Below are 16,374 nucleotides of genomic sequence, written 5' to 3'. Positions count from 1 at the left end.
CTAAATCACTGATCCGATCCTCTGCTTCATCTAATCTACTGGTGATTCCTTCGAGTGTGTTCTTCACTTCAGTTATTGTATTCTTTAGTTCTAACTGGTTGTTTTTTATGATTTCTGTATCCTTCTTTATGTCCTCCTTAAGTTCCTGAAACATTCTTATCATCAGTGTTCTAAACTCTGTCTCTGAAAGGTTGGATACATGTGTTTCATTTAGTTCCATTTCTTGAGGTTTCTTCTGATCTTTTACTTGGGACATATTTCTTTGTTTCTTCATTCTGGCTGTCACTCTGATTGCTTCTATGTATTAGATCACCTAGAAAGACAAAAAAAAAAGAAAGAAAGAAAAAGAAAAATGAGAAAAAAAGGGAAAAATAAAAAAAAGAGAAAAAAGGCGGGGGAGGGGCTCTCCACCCACTTTAATCTGCAGACCACTTGTTCACCAATAGAGAGACTCTGGAATCTCAGCACCAGCTGTTGGGGGGAAGAGCTCAGTGCGTCATGTGCCGACCTCCCTCTAGACTTGAAGTAAGGTTCCCATAATTAGTTGCTATGTGCTCTGGAACCATGCTCACCACCAAAAATCCTCACAGGTTGTTGCGGGCTGTCTGCTGCTGCAAAAAACCCTCTGTGGCCTGTGGAGGTAGGGGCCAGGAACCAGGGGCTCAGGGTGCCCCTAGCAACACCGCTTTAGGTCGGCGGGGCAGGCCCCCAAGGCACCACAGGATGTGGTCAGTGGTCCCCACCAACTCACAGCAGCGTGCACTCCTGCATCGGCAGCCAGCCCACACAAACTCGCCTGGAAAGCCCCGGCTGAATCACGCAGGTGCACAGCTCGTGGCCCTACACTCCCAGGAAAACTCCCAGTCTCAGCCTGTCCCAATAAGCCGCTCAAAGATCAGGCCAAGCAGCCCGACAGCCAATTGCCACCAAGACAACTCTGCATGTGTAGTGCGGAAATCAGGGACATAAGGCGAGCTACACACTCCCGGGTCTCAATAAGCAGCCTGTTGGAGTCAGAGCCTGCCTGCCAGGCATTTCCCTGGCTATGCAGCACAAGCAGTGTGGAGGGTGGGGATCCAAGGCCGCATGCACGCACACACGCACCCACTCCTGCGCCAATTCCAGCAGACTAATGCAGTCCCAGACCTGAGCCTCTGTGGGAGGACCCAGCCCTGAAAAAAATGGCGCCCTTTGTGCACTACTCGTGTGCAAGCTCCACACCAGGGGAACAATGGTCCCAAAAACCCAAAAACCAGCTCCCACGCCAAAGGCACTCAGTTCAGTCCTTCCCGCAGGCTCCTGGGTCCCGCTCACACAGCTACTCCCTCCACCACGAACCAGGTGAGTGCTCACCAGCAAGCAAGTCAGTTTTGCTGGCTCCACTGGATCTCCAGCTGCCCTCAGCCTCACCGAGTTGAGCAAAGAGAGTCCTCACTATTTTTTACTGCCAGCTATCATGGAACTCCTCTTCCCTGCAAAGTAACTCTGGGGTGGTGAGCGCGGTGTGAGGCCGGAGGGTCTTGCCCCCAATCGGAGAAGCCTCCCCACCGCTGAGGTGTCCCTCACGGGGTTCGCCCTCTCTTGTCTCCGCCCCTCCTACCAGACTCGATGAGGTCTCCTCTTTAAGTCCTTCATTTAGAAGTTCTGCTCATCTAGTGTCTGGGGAACTTCCGAGGTTGAATATCTTATAACTTATTTGTAATTTTGGTGTGGCCCTGGGAGGCAGTTGGCACAGTGTCTGTCTTTTCTGCCATCTTTGAGGGCATTCAACACTCATGGTTTTTTAGTATTTCACCAAAATGTTTTACATACAACATAGGTCCTATTAGAGGCCTCTGGGGGCAGGGGGATGGGAAAGGGAGGATTGGGGGTTAAATAAATTGAATTTGGGTAAATTCAAAAAGTGAGTGTGAGATGCTGTCCTGAACCTCCCATTCCTCGCTTCATGTTATTTCCTTCAAGCATCTTAACTTGCCCAGAGTGGTTCTGTTATTTAAAAAAATAGGCATCTTTTTATACTAGTGGCCCATAAACAAGCCAAATCTTTTATAGAATTGTTCAAAGAAAATTTTACCTGTTGAAGTTTAGAGGAAAGAATGGCCACATTGCTGATGACATGGGATGGTGGGCTCTTCCAGCGCACTTTCCTAAAGGGATTTTCAGGGTTACTTTTGACCTACACAATGTCAGTTTGAGCTGACTCCTTCCCACATAAGATGCAATTTTACTATATACCCTCCCTCTTGAAGTTTGAATATGTATGTTTTCAAAACCCTAAGAAGTCCTACAATAAAAGAAACCTGAATAACATAGCTTAAACCAGAAGTTGGCAAACTGTCTCTTTGAAGGGCTAGATAGTAAATCCTTTTGGCCCTGTGTGTCTGTCACAACTATTCAACTGTACAGTTGTAGCTCCATAGCAACCATAGACAATCTGTAAATTAATGGACATTGGCTGTGTGCCAATAAATTTTATTTACAAAAATGGGCAGTAAGCTGTATTTGATTTGCAGGCAGTTTTCTGACCCCTGGTTTAGATCACTGTGAACAAGTTTTATTTAATTATGGCCCTTCCCTCCTAAAAAAACAAAAACAAACAAACAAACAAAAACCCTAAAAGCTATAGATAAGCCTTGGATTCCTGAATTCAAATATTAGAGGGCTTTAGTTCTTCGTGAGTGACACTGAAGGTTGATAGCATGTAGTGGGCTGTCACTTTTTTAGTGCCTAGATTTTCATTACTGTGGCACTAGAACTAATTACTTGGTGGGTGTTATGGGCTGAATTGTGTCCTCCCAAAATTCGTATGTTGAAGTTCTAACCTCTAGTACCTCAGGATGTGACTATATATAGAGATAGGGCCTTTGAAAAGGTGATTAAGTTAAAACGAGGCTGTTAGTGTGAGTCCTGATCCAGTCTAATTGATGTCCTTATATGCAGAGGAAATTTGAATACAAAAAGACAGCAGAGATGGGCACACAGAGAAAAGACTAAGTGAAGAGTCAAAAAGAGGGCAACCATCTGCAAGCCAAGGATCCAGTACCTTGATCTTGAACTTACAGCCTCCAGAACCATGAGAAAATAAATGTCTGTTGTTTAAGCCTCTCAGTCTGTGATATTTTGTCATGGTAGCCCAAGCAAACTAGTCCAGTGGGTGATCATAATACATATGCCCTAACTCACTGAGACCTTGAGCTTCTTTGCTCATCCTCTGGTACCTAATATCACAAGTAACCTGCACAGAATTTTATGAGTGAAAGTATAGCATGTGCTCTAATTGCATATGCATATTTGGTATGTTCAAAGATCTTAAGACGCATCCTTCATGCATGTTCAGGGTCATTGTAGAATCTATTCCCATAATGCTCTTAGCTCATCTTTCCTCTCTTTAGTCTCCTTCCAAATATTCTACATTCTGTTTCTATTCCTAAGCTCTGGGGTTTTCAAAGAGATGCATATTTCCTTGGTTTGTAGTGCTGCTCCTCACAGGCAGGGAGCCAGTGTGTGTGGGGCCATGGACTCAGAGAGCTTTCCAGCTGTGTGTAACCTGAGACAAGGTGTTGGATTTGCCTGACTCAGTTCCTCGTCTTCATGATATAATAATGCCTGTATTATTTTTGGTGTTTCTAGGATCCTTAGTGCCAATATCAGTGATGTGCCTGGGACACTCTATGACTAATGGTGGGCACTGTATAGTAGCTTTCCTAGGCAATTGGAAGCATGTTTATTTTCCCTTCTCTGCCCTAGTGACATCAGCTGTGTAGTCTTTGTTAACACAGGTAAAGAAGTAAAGGACTTAACTAATTCCTTACATATGATGCTGAACGCTGCTTACTGTGTCATTATCTACAAGGCTTAACCCCTCAAGGAACTTCACCCTCGGGTACACAGGACAGTCGTGGAGTAACCGTTCAATGAGGCAAAAAAGGTACCGAGTCATTCCAGTGCCAGTTGTCCTGTGCAACCTTTCACAAGTCACTTTCTCCCTGAGCCTCATTTATCTCATCTGTGAAGTAGAGGCTTGGACTACAACATACCTCTTCTGTGTTCTTTCTAAGCCCAATGTTTTATCTAAAAGTCACAGGAATTAAGGTGATGACTGGGTGTGAGAGGTGTTCGTTTTGATTGAGTACCACCCCATCCCCATGACTACACTCTAGCAACATTAGATGTCAGTATTTAAATTTAATTTTGTTAACATTTTAATGTTTAATTTAAAACACCTAACATAAAATTAGCCTCTTGCTAGCTTTAAGAATCATTTTCCTCCTACAAGGATACTGAAAAATAGTGCCCACAAGAAACTCCGGACCTATGCCATGCTCTCTCATTGTGCGTAGTTGAGCTCCTTGAAAATCTAGTTTCTGTTAGAAAAAAAATGGATTTGTCCTATGGCACCAGTAAGGAGAGAGGGGGCCAAGTTGCCTGTGAACAAGTCGGACCGAGTTCTTCCTGTTTCCTGCCGCCAGCTTTCACCTGGTGCCTGTGTCCACATCTAGGAAGAGCTGAGCATCAGGTGGGATGGGAGGAGCAGTGGGGCAGGTGCTGCAGTGGAGAGTCATTTTGCCACACGCGAAAGCAGTGCACGCCACCTCACCTGCTCCTGCCCACTTCCTCTCGTCCAGTTTCTACACCCTGGTGTGTGTGAGACAGTTGGGCCCACAGTTGACAAGGGAGATATGCTCCTCCTAACTTAAGAAGGGCTCCTGGGGAAAAGCTGTTTTGTTTTGTTTTTTCTTTTATACGGAGAATCACAAATACATGTAACTGAGTATCTTCTGGCACAGTATACTACATTTCATCAGTATTCATGACAGGTATTTCATTCCCTCCACAACTGGCATCTGTTAAAAACAAGATTGAGGAGCGCCATCCTGGGTTCAGTCGTTCTGAGACATAGAATCTGTTACTGGTTTCCCTCACTTTGAGAGCCCTGATTTTACATGACTGCAGATAACGTTTAGCGCTTCGGAATCCCTTCCTACAAAGACAGGGGAAGTCTAATATCATATACACAATGAAATGCGTTCTAAGAAGCCGAAGCAGGGCCAGATCTTTAGCTCCTAAGGAGAATAGCCTCAAGTTCGTCCGTATTTTCAGATGGCGCTATTCTAAATCTCACCGAATTAGGTGAATTTCTAAAGCTGTGATTAAACTTTAGGCAGCCAGGGGGAAATTAGAAATAAATTAGGAGTGTTGCTGATGGGAGCTTTCTTTTCTATGTGCCTACAGAAATGACGGAGCTTCTCTCTTCTGTATTACAGACTCTGGTGAGAAACCCAGAAGACAGAATGTGTGAAAGAAAAAGATGACATCCGTCATGGCAAACAAAATCTGAAGACTATTACAGTGAAAACAGAGGAAAACAAGAGAACACTCACTAGTTGAAGGTAAGTGGACACCTCTGTGAATGCTGAACTTTGATATATTAGAAGAGGAAATTAGGTTTGTGCATGTTTATGTGTCAGCGTATACTTACTTATCAAATGGAATAGATAGGATATAATATGGTCTACCATCAAAGTACTGGGGTGCCAAAAACATGTATACAAGTGGACACTTTGGTCAACGTTAGTCAACCAGTAGTTCACTGTAATCAGAACTGTCTAGACTCTGATAGGAACAACTTTGAGCACCTCTTATAATTGCAGAAGTCAAACGTGACTTGTATTCATCTTTTGTTATTGGTATATATTGAGTATTACAATTGTAATATAGTATTCCTCTCTTAAAATGTGTATACATTTTTTTGGCACCCTCTGTAGTTGTGTTACTAGCAATGAGGAAGAAAATTCATAAATATAGTTAGCCTGCTACTCTCAAATGAAAGCTAAATGCCCAAAAGTTGAATAATAAGCTTACATTTTATAAAATGGTTATCTTCTCAGAGAGCAAAACAAGAAACAAAATAAACGATATAATAACTATACTGTACACAGACACATTTCCTATATTTCCAATATTTTATACACACAAAATTATTTTAATTTGTGGTTAAACATTTGACCAGCTTAAGTCTAGTGGACAATTGAGCAAACCTAGTGGTTGATTATTTTTATATATGCATTGGTTTTCTTTCTTAGCTGAATCATAATAAAGGTGTGCTTTTTATCATTAATGTCAATACTTTGGGATATTTTTTCCATTGTCCACTGCTTTTTAGAATATAATAAGGGGGAATGTAATATTTCAATGGTTGCCCAAGCCTAGCCATAATGATGGCAATGCTGCAGAAAACATATGATATCTGAAGATGTTTCATTATTAGCTGATCTCAGAAGCTCACATTTTACAGGCAAAGGTGGTTTGAAGGATATAACATACTAAGGTATGAATTGTGCACAAGTAGAATATACAGCAGTTAGGGACAGTGTTTACACAATCTTTTCAATTGTTTGCTTGAGTAAAATAAATGGTAAGATTGCAGTTTCCACATGGTGGCCCCTGCTGGGGAGGAGTGTCGCATAGCAGTCAAGGGACATGGACTCTGGAAATTCTTGCTCTGTCATCCCTGTGTGACTGTAGTTAAATGATTAATCTTCCTTTGTCTCGGTTTGCTCATCTGTAAAATGTGGACAGTATTAGGACCTACCTCACAGAGTTGTTGAGTAGATGAAATAAGTTAATATATATAAAGCACTAGGAAGGATGCCAAGTATGTAAAAAGTGCTTGAAAAATGTTAGCTGATTTTATCATTGAATGAAATAAAATATACTTCTGGGATGGGAATTTCAGTTGTTTGGGGTTTTTTTGGGGGGGAGAGGGGTAAGGGTAGAGTTGTGGAAGAGGCCGAGAGATATTGGTGAAGTGGAGGGTGATATATCTAACCCTGGGCCTATTTTCATGGTCCAAGTAGCAATCACAGGATGGGCACCAGGCAGAGATACAAGAAAATTGCCAGGAGGCCCAGTGTGTTTCTCAAACTCTTACTGATTTAGGTACTTTGAGAAAGAAGTAGTGGGGAATATAGACTTAAATGGGATGTGGGATCTTCTTAAATTACAGCAGGCCCTCGAACAAAGTCATTTCATTTATTTTTTTCCATTATAACCTTGATAAGAAAAACAAACAAACAAAAAAAAAACCTCCGTTCCTGGTGAGGCCACTGTCTGTGTGACCTTCGCACTTTTGCATGCATGCAGGTTTTTTTCTGGGGACTCCGGTTTCCTCCCACATCCAAAGATGGTTAGTTGGCGTGTCTACACTGTGCCAGGTGTGTGTGAGTGGCCCTGCAATGGGAGGGCCTCCTGTCTCGGTGGGGCCCACCTGGCACCCTGAGTTGCTGGGACAGGCTCCTGCCACCTGCTACCCTGATCTGGAATAAGCAGGTTAGAAAATCATTCTCTTACTTGTTTTTATTGATCTTTCTTAAATGTCTGTATAGCTCACACTTACTACAACGTGTAATATTAAAAGTGTTTTGGGTCTTTATTTAGAAGTCTGGTGATATTTCTGTGACCAGAAATACTCCATAGGAACTTAACTCTAGTTTATATCAATTAACCTGTAGTGAAATTGGTTTCATTGTATGTCGTTTCACTTAAAATCACAGTTCCCAAGAATCTGATTTGTACATGAAGTACAAACTGGATCATCTTAGACCCTTGCCTGTGATTTGTAAGACCTGACCCTTGTCATTTTCTCCAACCTCACCCCCTTAGTTTATTCAATATCTACAATAGGCTAATTCATGTAGACAGAAAGTAGATTAGAGATGATCAGAAGCTGGGATGAGGGAGGAATCGGAGTTATTGATTAGTGAGTACTGTTTGGAGTGATGAAAAAGTTTTGGAAATAGATGGTTGTGATTGTTGCACAACACTGTGAGTGTAATTAATGTCCCTGAAGTGTACACTTAAAAATGGTTAAAATGGCAGATTTTATGCCGTATATATTTTACCACATAAAAAAACTTTAGAGACAAAGCAAATGAACAGACAAAAATAAAAGCCTGAAAACATGCATGCATACCCATGCATATCGTATAGTCTGGAAAGATATCCTCAAATTGTTGGTGGTGATTATGTCTGATAAATGGAATTAGGAACAGAGCAGGCGAGGAGAAGATTTTGTCCTGTATAATTCTATATTTTGTGCATGATGCACAGTAAGCATATACTTTATAATTTTTTGAATAGAAGGGCTTTTTTTTCCACATCATACTGACCTGTGCTAAAACTTTGGAGTTGGTATAATTTTCTAGTTTGTACAACCAACACAGTCCTCAAAGATCTGTTTGCAGTTGAACTTGCTCATCCCAGTGCAGTGTTTAACCTGAAGTGAGTGTTTAATTACAGTTTAAAGCACAAAATAGTTTTCCTTTTCTAGATTAAATTACATCTTGTGGGAAAACAGGCTCTGAATATAGAAAGAATTTGGGCTTTCCCCACCCTCAAGGAAGACTGACTCCTCTATCTAGTACGTAATTCATTGCAAAGCAAGATGCTTCCATTTGTAGTTTTACATCCCTTTCTTTGGTAAAGTATTTAAGGCATGTTAGTTTTAATAATGAATCTCAATATCAGAATACCTAGAAATTTTCATGTATGATACGAGGCTTTTTCTTAAGCCCTAATTAAGTTGCAGAAAGGGACCCATTTTAATGGGACACCCATTTTACAAAAAGGTTAAACCCTACAATGTGATCATAAATCAATTTAAGTAAAGTATGGAAGGATGTATACACCAGGCTATTCATGTTGGTAACCTCAGGGAGGTAACCTGATAGATGGTGTCAGGTGAAAGGTTATTTAATTTTCTTTATATACCTGTGTATCGTTGAATTGTTATAACTAAGGACTTTTCTTAATAACATTATTGAGGTATAACTGACCTATAAGAAACTGCACATATTTAAGTGTGCAATTTGATAAATTTTGACATGAAATCATTACCATAATCAAGATAATGAAAACATCTGTTTTGTGGAGAAAAGGGAACCCTTGTATACTGTTGGTGGGACTATAGACTGGTGTATCTACTGTGGAAAGCAGTGTAGAGACTCCTCAGGGGTGAAAAATAGAACTACCATATGCCCCAGCAATCCCACCTCTAGTAATATATCCAAAGGAAACTTTCAACATTATGTTGAAGAGATATCTGCACTCCTGTGTTCATTGCAGCATTATTTACAATAGCCAAAACGTGGAAACAACCTAAGTGTCCATTGATGGATGAATGGATAAAGTTGTGAGACACACACACACACGCGCACACACACACACACACACACACACAGGAATATTATTCAGCCATAAAAAAGAGGAACTTGGCATTTGCAACAACACTTATGACCTCGAGGGCTTTATACTAAGTGGAATAAGTCAGACAGAGACAGACTAATACCAGTGATCTCACTTATATGTGGAATCTAAAAAAGAAAAAAAAAACTCATAGAGATCGGATTTGTGGTTCCCAAAGGTGTGTGTGTGGGGGGAAGGGGGGTGAAGTGAAGGTGGTCAAAAGGTACAAACTTCCAGCTATAAGATAAAGAAGTACTAAGGATAAAATGGACATTAGTTGATGGTGTGATGAGTATAGCTAACACTGTTGTATGATATGAGCTATAGCAGCGGTTCTCAACCTGTGGGTCGCGACCCCTTTGGGGGTCGAACGACCCTTTCACAGGGGTCACCTAAGACCATTGGAAAACAAGAAGATATTTACATTATGATTCATAACAGTAGCAAAATTACAGTTATAGAGTAGCAACGAAAATAGTTTTAAGGTTTGGGGTCACCACAACATGAGGAACTGTATTAAGGGGTCGTGGCATTAGGAAGGTTGAGAACCACTGATCTATTTGAAATTTGTTAAGAGAGTAAATCCTGAGAATTCTCATCCCAAGGACAAAAATATTGTCTTTTCTTTTTTCTTTGTATCTATACGAGATGATGGATGTTAACTAAACTTATTGCAGTAATTGTTTCATGATATAGGTAAATCAAATCATTATGCTGTACACCTTAAATGTATACATCACGTATGTCAATTATATCTCAATAAAACTGGAAAATAATTTTTGAAAAGCAACACACACACTAAAGATATGTAAACATCTATCATTCCCAAAAGTTTGCTCCTGCCCCTTGGGAGTCCCTCCCTCCTACCCTGCCCAGCACCTCTCCTGCTCCAGGTAACCACTAATCTTATTTCTATCACTGTACATTAGTTGCATTTCCTATCATTTCATATAAATGGAATCACACAGTACATAATCTTTTTATCTGATTATGGCAACCACTGCTTTCTGTCTCTAAGGACATTTTGCATTTTCAGGCAATATGTACTCTATTTGCCTGACTTCTTTCCCCCCAGCATACTTATTTTGAGATTCATTCATGTTGTAGTGCGTATGGATATGCCATTCCTTTTTGTTGTTGAGTTGTGTTCTGGTGTATGAATAGACCCCAGTTTGTTTGCTTATTCACCTCTGATGGACATTTGACTCATTTCCAGTTTTTGACTATTGTGAATAATGCCACTATGAACATTCAAGTACAAGTCTTCACATATGGACACATGCTTTCATATCTCTTGGTTAAACACCTAGAAGTGGAATGGCTGGATCACATTTAGGTATAGGCTTAACTTTCTAAGAAATTGCCAAACTGTTTTCTAAAGTGGTTGTACCATTTTATATCTCACCTGCACTGAATAGGAGTTCCCATTGCTTCACATCCTTGTCTGTACATGGTATTATCAGTCTTTTTCCATTTTATCTGTCCTAATAGGTATGTAGCAGTAACTCACTGTGGTTTTAACTTGCCTTTCTCTAATGACAAATGATGTTGAATATCTTTTCATGTTCTCACTTGCCATCTGTATATCTTCTCAGTGAATTGTCTGATTCAATCTTGGTGCAATTTTTTTTTCTGGGGGAGGGGTGAGGGTTGTTTTCTTATTGAGTTTTGAGAGTTCTTTATATATTCTGATTACAACTCCTTTATCATATGTATACTTTGTAAATGTTTTCTCCCAGTCTTGAGCTTGTTTTTGCTTGCTTTCAACATTGTCTTTCAAAGAGCAGTTTTTGATGTGTTTAATTGTTTTAATTCGAATTATTAGATTGAGGAGCTTTTACAGATATTTGTCAGCCCTAGGAATTTATACATTTAGATACCCACCCCACATGAATCAGGCATATTAAAATGCACCCCACATTAAATGTACCCCACATTAAAAATAATTTTTTATTCTATATTTTTACAGACCCTATAATTTAGCTTTTGAAATTATTTATTACAACAAGCTCATTTAGTTTATTAAAACATAATGCAATTTAATGAATACTATGACTTATCAACTAATGAAGTTGATAATTTATTAACTTTTATAGATATTAAGTTAAATATTTATCACTTAATTATAAATTATTAAATATTTATTACTATAGATTAGGTAGTTTTCTTCTCATATTTAGAAGCCAATAAGTTTGTTTGTTTGTTTTTTAGCTGTAGAATATTTTTTGGTTCCCTGGAAGATGTGTAGCTTTTAGACTTTGGATAAAGCAGTCTGGTTAAAATACATTTAAGGAAAAATATACTAATTAATAAATTTAAAAGAAAACACAAATAATTTAAACATCCACCCAAGCACTTAATAGACAATCATTAAGTATGAGTAACAGGATTTGAAACAGATACTTGGAGTCTGACTGACATTTAGAACAGTAAATATTAAGGAATTTGATGTGTTTCTGCTGGTATCTGAATTTCCTGCTGAAGTTTGATTAAAACAAACAAACAGACCCTCCTTAGGCTCTAAAGTCTCACAAAATGATGACTCTTATTTTAAATATTTTCTTATTTTTAAAATTGTTTTTTAATTTCAAAATTAATTCCTAATTTTTGTAAAAATATTCAAGAAGTAAAAGTATTTTGTGATTTTGAAAATTACAAGTTCTCATCATCCACTCCTCAAAGTTAACTGTTAAACATTTCTTTAATTAAAATAAATAGAAAGACAACAGATACATGTCCTTTTTATTCTTTCAAGGTAAGGAATAATTTTAATTATCAAGGATGCATAAATTTAGAGAATCTAAAAGTCAGATGAATGCTAGGGATTAAAATAAGTGCTCTTTCCATGGAAGTCTGCTTGAAAATCATTAAAAATGTTGAATGTTCAGTATCACTAGTCATTAGGGAAATGCATATCAAAAACACAGTGAGATACCACTTCACATCATTTTAGAATGGCACACGTGTGTGTGTGTGTGTGTGTGTGTGTGTGTGTGTGTGTGTGTGTGTATACAGAGGGTGCCAAAAAAATGTGTACACATTTTAAGAAAGGAAAAAACTATTAAAATTGTAATAGTCAATACATACTGATAACAAAAGATGAATACAAGTCATGTTTGACTTCTGCAATTTCAAGAGGTGCTCAAAGTGGTTACCATCAGCGCCCAGACACTTCTGATTATGGCAAACTACTGCTTGAGCAACGTTGACCAAAGTGTCCACTTGTATACATTTTTTGGCATCCTCTGTATATGTATTACATATACACACATACACACAAGTTTGATGAGGGTGTAGAGAAATTGGAATCCTGTGTCCTGATGGTGGGAATGTAAAATGGTGCACCCACTGTGAAAAGCAGTATGGAGATTCTATTAAAAAATTAAACATAGAGTGGTGCATTGGTTAAGAGCTGGCTTGGGACGCCAACTCTGTGCAGCAGGGCCCTGGTTCGGATCCCACATGAGGGCCAGTGACACTGCCCTCTACAGCTAAGATGCTGAACAACAGCTCAACCTAGAGCTGGGCTGCCATGAGTCGCCGGCGATGGCGTAGGCTGCAGCCCCTGCTGCAGTGGGCTGCCATAAGCTACCGTATGTGGCCAGCAGCCAGCGTGAGCGGCCAGCAGCCAGTGTGAGCTGCCAAGAGCCTCTGTGAGCAGCTGTCCAGAGGCCGGCAACCGATCTGCCTCACCCAGGAAGAGCGCAATGATAATACCAACATGGGCCAGTGAAGCAGCGTCCTCCGCAACTAGACTGAAGAACAAAAGGACAGCAACTTGTCTGCTCCCCTTCCCCGATTCCCCAACACTGTTCGCCTCTCCTAATTCCCCAATAAAATCTTTTAAAAAATAATTAAATAAACATAGATATACTGTATGATTGAGCAATTCTACCTCTGAGCATATACCTACAAGAATTGTAAGCAGAAACTTGAACAAATATTTGTGCACCAATGTTCATAGTGGCTTTATTCACAATAGCCAAAGGTATGAACAGCTCAAGTGTCCATTGAGGAATGAGTGGATAAACAAGATGTGGTATATATTAAGTTGGTGCAAAAGTAATTGTGGTTTTGGACCATGGATTTTAAATTATTATAGCTGGGCTCGGACACATCTTTATTAATCAAAATAGGAACCATTACAATCAACACATTTTTGCCAATGAGAAAAAAGTTTGTTTATTCCTGTAGCATAAAAAGCCGTCCTTTGGAACTCGACGAACTCGTGGAAAGCATTTTTTTCCATCTTGCTGGTTGTGGAAGTGTTTTCCCTGCAAAAAGTTGTCAAGATGGTTGAAATGACAGGGTGTCATTTTGGGAATATGAAAATGTTCTGGAGATGGATGGTGGTGATGATTGTTAAACAATGTAAATGTACTTAATGCCACCAAACTGTACACTTAAGATAATTAAAATGGTAAGTTTCATCTTATATATATTTTATCACAATTTTTAAAAAATGTTAAGAAAGGAAAACTTCTCAAGTGCTTCCAAATAAAAAGGGTTAATAGCATAAAATATCACCCTAATATATTTTATGGATAGTTTGCCAAAATTTCTCAATGGTTTCATGGCTTAAAACAAAAGTTTTAAGAATTCACTCCTCATTTTAGTAGTGTGAATTCAGAAGCATCAAATTACTAGCCAACTGTCAGGCATTTTTTTAAGACTTTACATGTATTAACTCATTTAATTCTCGACACAACTAGGCAATGCCGTTATTTCCATTTCATGGATGAGGACATGGAGAATAGAGAGGTTATGTAACACAGCCACTGTTACACCGCTAGTGAGAGGCAGAGCTCGTCACAAACCCTGCAAACATGGCTCTCTGAGCCGTTATGTTTTTACCAGCTCTTAACTCTGAGGAGCTTTAGTATCAGGAGAGCTGTCTCTATACTGTGTGAACACATCTAGGATTTCTACTGGGTGGTTCTCACTGAAGACTTGAGGGTATCGATGCACCATTAGCTTTTCTTCAGAAGAAGCCTGTGACCTGAAATATGTCAATGATTTGTCTCAGGTGGAAACTATTCTTTAACATTTACCTGGCTTTTTCTAATGCTGTCATGAAGGAGATATAAGAGAATGCTATATATAAAAATACAAGTTTTTGAGATTTTTATCAGAAAAAAATCTCTGGAAAAAAAATCTCCATATTGGAAGAGGAAACATGACCACATATTCTTTCCTTACCCCAAAAATTTATGTCTCCCAAAATGTTAGGTTCATTTTTTTTTAAAGATTTTTATTGGGGAATCGGGGGAAGGGGAACAGACAAGTTGCTGTCCTTTTGTTCTTCAGTCTAGTTGTAGAGGATGTTGCTTCACTGGCCCAAGTTGGCACCATCACTGCGCTCTTCCCGGGCGAGGCAGATCAGTTGCCGGCTTCTGGACGGCCGCTCATGGTGGCTGCTGGCCGCTCATGCTGGCTGCTGGCTATACACGGTAGCCCATGGCAACCCACTGCAGCAGGGGCTGCAGCCTACGCTGTCACCGGTGACTCATGGCAGCCCAGCTCCAAGTTGAGCTGTTGTTCAGCATCTTAGCTATAGAGGGCAGTGTCACTGGCCCCCATATGTGGGATCTGAACCGGGGCCCTCTGGCATCCCAAGCCAGTTCTTAACCAACGTGCCACTCAGCCGGCCCTAATAAATAAATAAATAAATTAATTAATTAATTTTTTAAGATTTTATTGGGGAATTGGGGGAGGGGAATAGCATTGGGGAATTGGGGAAGGGGAGCAGACAAGTTGCTGTCCTTTTGTTCTTCAGTCTAGTTGTGGAGGACGTGGCTTCACTAGCCCATGGTGGTATTATCATTGGCTCTTCCCAGGGAGGCAGTCGCTCGCAGACCATTGGACAGCTGCTCAAGGTGGCTCTTGGAAGCTCACAAAAGCTCATGCCCACTGCCAGTCAGCCCCACTGCAGCCTACGCCGTCACCGGCGACTCATGGCAGCCCAGCTCCAGGTCGAGCCGCCCATGTTAGGTTAATTTTTAAAAATATTTTTTATGTCTATGTTCAAATAAATTTAGGAAATGATGAATTAAAAGAAATAGTTTCTTTATTGTCGGACGTCTTGGGGACTTAACATACTAATAAATACTGTGAATTACCACAAAAGATATAATATATATACTATATCAAATAATATATGAGCATATATTATATAATGTAAAATTGTTTCCCGGAGTTACTTTACCACAGAGCACTTCTCTGGAAATCATAAGGGTTTAGTGCTTCCTGGAACGCTTTTGGGAACCTTATACAGTTCTAAGAATTTTCCAAATCTACCACTAGAGGGCAGTTACCCCCAACAAACACTTACATTCAGACTTACACATTGATCAAAACTTTTTTTATTTTCCCTAAGAACGCCTGAGACAGGCTGACGTTTTCAAGCAGACTTTGATAAAAACGTTCAAGGGATGAAGGAAATAAATAAGAAAAATAAGAAGCCTTATAAATAGTCACATTTCCAAAATCCATGAGTCTGAGCCCAAGAAATTGCAAATCTGCCAAGCTCTCCTGGGCCAGTGTGGAATAAATACACTTGTATTCTCAGCCAGAGTGCTTGTCTTTTTTTCCTCCTGTTCCTCAACCAAGTGGCCTTTCTGTCATCTGGACCCCCAAGAGCGTCTATGGGCTTACAAATGATGATAAATCCCACAAACCCTTGTGATTTCACAGCTCAAATTCTTTTCTGATCTAAATTTCCCAGGTCTGCACTGTGATCTTTCCTCTCAGCCCTGGTTGGCCCCTCTGAGGTACCTCTGTGGTGATGAAGAGATACTGCAGTCCCAAGAATGTTCTAGTCCTGATTAAATATGCAGTAAATGTGTCACCTCCCATGCCAGCCAGGGCAGATGTTGATCGGCACAGCATGCTTTTCTTGTAGAATTCAGAACTCATCTCACAGCCCTTTCCTACCCCTGGGCTCCAGGCAAACATTCAAACATTACCAATTGATTGCTATTTAATGGGAGCGGGCAAATTCTCTCATCCAAGCCTAGCATATAAATTCCACTGACCTCTGGAACCTTCTGTGGTGACTCTCTCCCCAATCCTCTACCCAAAACTTTCTCTCTCTCTCTCTCTCTCTCTCTCTCTCTCTCTCTCTCTCTCTCT

General features: G+C 40.1%; 1 protein-coding gene across 2 annotated transcripts in view; it reads left to right on the top strand.

Annotated features, from left to right (window-relative positions):
• The window catches only part of FRMD4B (FERM domain containing 4B), a 373,285-nt gene that overhangs the window by 131,259 nt on the left and 225,652 nt on the right, over positions 1-16,374 (top strand). For both annotated transcript variants that reach the window (XM_019661070.1, XM_019661071.1), the window contains exon 2: positions 5,265-5,390. The gene's annotated coding sequence lies outside the window, so the exon portion shown is untranslated. The remainder of the gene's footprint in view (positions 1-5,264; positions 5,391-16,374) is intronic.

This window comes from Hipposideros armiger, unplaced genomic scaffold (assembly GCF_001890085.2).
Source record: "Hipposideros armiger isolate ML-2016 unplaced genomic scaffold, ASM189008v1 scaffold_334, whole genome shotgun sequence".
Taxonomy (NCBI): Eukaryota; Metazoa; Chordata; class Mammalia; order Chiroptera; family Hipposideridae; genus Hipposideros; species Hipposideros armiger.
Note: the sequence above shows the minus strand (reverse complement) of the source record. Positions and strands in the feature narration are given on the sequence as shown.